A 6,754-nucleotide genomic window follows, 5' to 3' on the forward strand; every position below is an offset into this window, starting at 1 on the left:
GTAAAAAACTAGCATAGTTGTCATATACATCTGCCTATACTTGACAAACAAATCAAGTGATATTTCAAAAAGACAAAAACAAATATACTCTTCAAAAAAAGTAGGGGATACTGAAATGCAAATACCTATGCAGGTTGTGATATGATAAATAGTCATGGACACTTGACATGCTTTGAGAGTATGGTCACAGATGAAGAACTTATCGCTCCAACAGAACCACTGAGCTGCACATGCAACATGCAATAACACCATACACGTGGAAGGGGTTAATTATCAAATTTGACACTTCAAGGAAGGGTTGATGAAAACTGCCCCGTGCTGATTTATCCTACCCATGTTTGCTTTCCTATCGGTTCTTGCATAAGATTTACTGTTTAGCGTATCTTTGCTTTAGTGTGTTACGTCAACCGACAACACTGCAAGAATTGGCCGTGGCACTGCAAGAGTGGCTCAGATTGCCCCAAATCGTGATTGGACGGTTGATTAGGAGCATGCCAGGACGAATTGCTGAATGTCTGAGTATAATTGGTGGAGCAATTACTCATTATTAAGACAAAAATCAAAAACGTCCATTTTCACTTTTGACGGTGTATCTCTTTGCGAGTGAAATGGGGCCGTCAGATAAGCCACCCATATGAACTGTTTATAGTCCAGGAGCTAATGACAAAATAATATGGTCATCAGTTACAAAAGGTTTGACCCCCCAAATTTGTAGCAGGTGTCCGTAAGAGTAAAAATCAGTTGGCCAGATCGGGCACTGCTGGGGCGTATAGCCGCAGCAGCACCTTAAAGTAGCCCCCAGGGGGCCTAAAATTAGGTCATAAGTTACATGGCTGAAACTTTGTAGGGACAATGGTATCCATAGTCGGAGTAAATATTCCACAAATCTAACCAAAATTTCCGGGGCTTTCCCCAATATTGCCTCACGGGGCTAATAATATGGTCATCAGTTACATGGCTCAAACTTACCAGAAACAAAGATCCACACTTGGTAAATACAATTTTCAAAAATCTAACTAAAATTTTCGGGGCTTTCCCCAAGTCAGATCGCTCTGCAGTATCTCCGACCACACCCTAAAAATGGGGCTTTTTATATGGTCATAAGTTACATGGCTGAAACTTACCAGAAACAAAGATCCACACTTGGTAAATACAATTTTCAAAAATCTAACCAAAAATTTGGGCGCTTTTCCCAAGTCAGATCGCTCTAAAGTATGTCCAACCACACCCTAAAAATGGGACTTTTTCACTTTTGACGGTGTATCTCTTTGTGAGTGAAATGGGGCCGTCAGATAATCCACCCATATGAACTGTTTATAGTCCAGGAGCTAATGACAAAATAATATGGTCATCAGTTACAAAAGGTTTGACCCCCCAAATTTGTAGCAGGTGTCCGTAAGAGTAAAAATCAGTTGGCCAGATCGGGCACTGCTGGGGCGTATAGCCGCAGCAGCACCTTAAAGTAGCCCCCAGGGGGCCTAAAATTAGGTCATAAGTTACATGGCTGAATATTTGTAGGGACAATGGTATCCATAGTCGGAATAAATATTCCACAAATCTAACCAAAATTTCCGGGGCTTTCCCCAATATTGCCTCACGGGGCTAATAATATGGTCATCAGTTACATGGCTCAAACTTACCAGAAACAAAGATCCACACTTGGTAAATACAATTTTCAAAAATCTAACTAAAACTTTGGGGGCTTTCCTCAAGTCAGATCGCTCTACAGTATCTCCGACCACACCCTACAAATGGGGCTTTTTATATGGTCATAAGTTACATGGCTGAAACTTACCAGAAACAAAGATCCACACTTGGTAAATACAATTTTCAAAAATCTAACTAAAAATTTGGGGGCTTTCCTTAAGTCAGATCGCTCTAAAGTATGTCCGACCACACCCTAAAAATGGGGCTTTTTATATGGTCATAAGTTACATGGCTGAAACTTACCAGAAACAAAGAACCACACTTAGTAAATACAATTTTCAAAAATCTAACCAAAAATTTGGGGTCCCCCCCCCCCCCCCCCGAGTCAGATCGCTCCAAAGTATGTCCAACCACACAATAAAAATGGGGCTTTTTATATGGTCATAAGTTACATGGCTGAAACTTACTGGAAACAAAGATCCATACTTGGAAAACATATTTTTAAAAAATCTAACCAAAAATGTTGGGGTTTTCCTCAAGTCAGATCGTCCTAAAGCCCATCTGGCCAAGCCCTAAAAGTGGGACTTTTTATATGGTCATCGGTTACATGGCTGCAACTTACCGGAACTATTGTCCATGCATGAAAAATGTATTTTTCAAAAATCTAACCATAAATGTGGGGGCTTTCCCCAAGTAAGAAGGGCCTTAAAATTGCAGCCCCACCCACCCCCTCTATATAAATCATCTAAAGATATTTACATTTTAAAAAGTTTGAAATTAAATAACAGTGTTGTATGTTTTATAGCTTGGGTTTGGCAGTTCCCATGGTGATCATTAGAACAGTTTATCTCTGTGCCGCCAACAATGAACTTTTTTTTTATCTCATAATATATATTTTGTACAATATAATATTCTATAGGTGTACATGTAATGTATATTAGTCTTCAGTTACAGTCTCATAGAGTACAATTATTTTGTTTTCTTCTACACAACAGGTATGTAATTTTTACAGTCGGAACAAATTTCATTCATTTTGCAAGTTGAAGCCTAAGAACTCATTACAACATGGAAATTGAAAAAGACGATTGTAAAATCAATCCAATTCCAATTGGTAATATAACTGAAATTTCCAAATATTCTGAATTAAGGCATAAAGTCAAGCAGTTTAAAGGGACAATAAATTTCTTGCTGGCTTGACAGCTCCAGAAAATAAAAAATAGCCTTATTCTTAGTACTAGATGTGTTAGTGTCCTACCTGTTGTGTAAATTATCCATTAAATCCTATTTTACATGTCCAGAGGGTTAAAAGATATTTTTAAATCCAAGTCACATTTGAAAAACTTTACGTCAGGCTTTTCAAATCATTTAGTTGAATTTTTCCAATTTTTTAAATTAGGTGTGTTAAGATGAAATTAATTGGAATCATCAATTAATTGGAATATTGTAAAATAGTACAATTTGTTGACCAGAATAAAGATTGGGACATATTATTCAGTTACAACAAGAGTGGTATCGAGCCTTTAATATATATGTCCATATTTACGGTAGATAAATACATACAAAAATACAAATACGTAAAGTTGGAAAAATCAACCACCCTTACTTCTTTATTCTGGTATACATCATATCGCAATGGTGCCGATGTCGGTCGGATTCTTGTTTTTAAGAAAGATACACTACAAAACTGTCAACAAATTTTAGAAATCCGGAAAAGTCACGTTTGAAGTATGCTGAAATTATGCTCCCCAAAGTTGTATACGAGTTAACGGGATTTCACATGGAATGTTATAGAAGATTTACGGAGCTATCTAAAATTCAAAAGAAACAGAATGATGAAGTACAAGAAAATGACAATCCAAATTCCAATCCAAAATTAATGAGATCATGTTTAACATTGACTTCTGCATCCAGTTCAGGTGTGTTCGAGAAGGTCTGCCTGTTTTGCAGAAAATCAAACAGAAAACATCAAGGTCACAAACAGAAAGTAATAACCTGTGTCACAAAGACAATCGAAAAAAATATTCAAGAATATGCAACAATTCTTCAGGATGAAAATATGCTTAAGAACATCCAAGATATAGATTTCATTGGCAAAGACATTCATTATCATGCAATGGGAAGAATAGAATATAAACGCAGGGCTGAAAAGATGCGAGAAATAAGCGCATCATATGATAATAAAAGTGAATGACATGATGCTAGAAATATACCAAGGCATTTGATGCTTTATGTAGTTTTGTGACTGACATTATTCTGAAAAAACAAGAGGTCTACCTGTTAAATAGCTTACTGCAATACTATCAGTCATGTTTATTATAATTTGGGGGCGGAAACTATACAGAGTTAGGTATTTTGCCCAGCGATTTACAGAACAAGCTGGTTAAATTCTTTGGTGAGAATATTTCAATTGACAGTGGAAAAAAAAGGATGTGGTTGTCTTCAGAAAAGGTTTAAATGTTGATGACGCTGTTCGCAAGGCATCTGACAATGTAAGAGAAACTGAACATACAGTTCAGGGTGTCACTTTCTTACTCCGATGAGAAATATTCAGTACAAAGAAAATTAAACTGCCTGAAAATTTAACCATACAACATATCATAAATGGTGAAATAGCAGTACCAGACATGGTCTCCGCTTTCTTTACAGATCTACTAGTTGGTCCATACTCTAATTGTGGATAAAACAAAGTCAAGAGAATTCATTCCATTAGTCAGCATGTCATTTATTCTTTAACCTGGGGTAGGACTAAGCCATCAAAACACCGACAACTGGGTCTTTCAATGAAAAGCCTTACAGGCAGCAAAAAGGTTATTGGGATTCTTAATAGTTTGGGACATGCATTAAGTTACAATAGCATTGAGGAACTCTGAAACAGAATTGACATTTACATCCACTGAGCGCAACCAAGAAACACCCATTGGCATGATGGTGTCACCACACCTATCAACTGGGGTTGCTTTTAAAAACTACGATAGATTTGTTGAAATTCTTTCTGGTAAAGACACTCTTCATGATACAGTAGGCATTCAGGATTTCGTTGAGACTGACAACCAATCACCAATAAATGCATATAAACCAATAAGCCGTAAAAGGAGGAGATTTGAAGCATACATGCACTCACTGGCTTTGATCATACTGCATCGTTTAATAGGAAAGGGAAAGCCCGGCGTTTAAAATTATTAGAAAAGGCTATTTATGTCCAGAAAGCCTTGTTTTCTCTCGGTAAAAGTGAATCCATTTCTTCTGGAGTAAATAGTTATTGAAGGATTTGTTTGTAGTATCTATGGGATGCCTAAAAATGGATGTCTTTCTGGTATTAAAGGCATAGAAGCAAGCCCTTTGCCGCCATGCTCACGGGTATTAACTTTGAAAATCAAGAGAGCGAATTATATTTGTAGTGTCTGGATAAATGCGTCAAAGAATAATCTCCCCAATTTCCATCCAGAGAATAGAGGGTGGGTTTTAAATGATGATGGGATGTATGAATTAAAGTGGTTCGATGGTGATGTTGCTCCCGTGTCAGTTGAGAGTGATGAAGATAGTGGCCAAGAAAGCAAGGACCCCGATGACGAATCAAACAATTCAGCGTAGTGATGATGAAAGTGTGACATATTAACTATTGGCATCACCCAGCCACACTTAGGCTGACTCGCTTATTTTAAATCATTAAAATGTTATGCGGAACAAATATTTGCCAATGAGGAGGAAGGATAACTAAAGTTATGTGTATTGAAACTATAAATAGATTTCATAATTTCAGTAATTCATCACTGACTAAAATTTTTTAAAAATTCATTAGGTTGTTATTCATTATCGAAGATCGGGAAAAGCAAAAACTATCGAATTCAAACCAAACAACTTATTAATCCAATAAATACTTGCGAAATATTTGTTTGAATTTTCCACTTTGTTATAAGATATTGGATAACATTCTGAATCATTGTTGAATGGGTTGTTGTGATGGAATACAGAACGTTTGAAGACATAAATTTAACATTAGTCCTAACTATCTATTCATGACGTGTCGTGAATGGGGTATGACATGCTTACGCTTCCTACAACACTTGATACCATTGCTCATTTAAGGATTTCACATAGCTAATAAACATTTGTTCTATTTTTGTGCTATAATTTTGTTTTTGATGCGGTTCAACAATGTATTATTGATATTACATTATTATAAGCTTTATATAGAGGGGGTGGGTGGGGCTGCAATTTTAAGGCCCGTCTGACTTGAGGAAAGCCCCCACATTTATGGTTAGATTTTTGAAAATTACATTTTTCATGCATTGAACAATATTTCTGGTAAGTTTCAGCCATGTAACTGATGACCATATAAAAAGTCCCACTTTTGGGGCGTGGCCAGGTGGGCTTTAGGAAGATCTGACTTGAGGAAAGCCCCAACATTTTTGGTTAGATTTTTAAAAAATATGTTTTCCAAATATGGATCTTTGTTTCTGGTAAGTTTCATCCATGTAACTGATGACCATATAAAAAGTCCCATTTTTAGGGTGTGGTTGGACATACTTTAGAGCGATCTGACTTGGGAAAAGCCCCCAAATTTTTGGTTAGATTTTTGAAAATTGTATTTACCAAGTGTGGATCCTTGTTTCTGATAAGCTTCAGCCATGTAACTTATGACCATATAAAAAGCCCCATTTTAGGGTGTGGTCGGGCATACTTTAGAGCTACACAGGGTTGCTGGAAGGCAGTTCCATGGAGCATTATCAGGCCTAATAATCCAGGCAATGAATGATTTTATTGGAAAAATGATGTCAGAAATGAAGTCATTTTCTTCAAGTTCGACCATCAAATTTAATATGAAAGAAATGTTCGTACTTGGTTTTATTTTATTCCAGTCATTTTGTCAAAACCAAATATTAGTATGTAGTTCTAACTTCCATTATTAATAGAATTGTCCTTAACCCCGCAGTGGGTGAGATATAGAATCATGAAATTTATATGTTTTAGCATAATTATAGAAAAAACTATTTACTCTACTATGGAATATGTAACTGGTAAATCAGGTGATAACATGAACTGTTTGAGTTATTGTTGCGAAAGTTGAAAATCAACAGTGCTGAAGAGAAAGTGGAGGCCTTACCCC

This window comes from Patella vulgata, chromosome 1 (genome assembly GCF_932274485.2).
Source record: "Patella vulgata chromosome 1, xgPatVulg1.2, whole genome shotgun sequence".
NCBI lineage: Eukaryota > Metazoa > Mollusca > Gastropoda > Patellidae > Patella > Patella vulgata.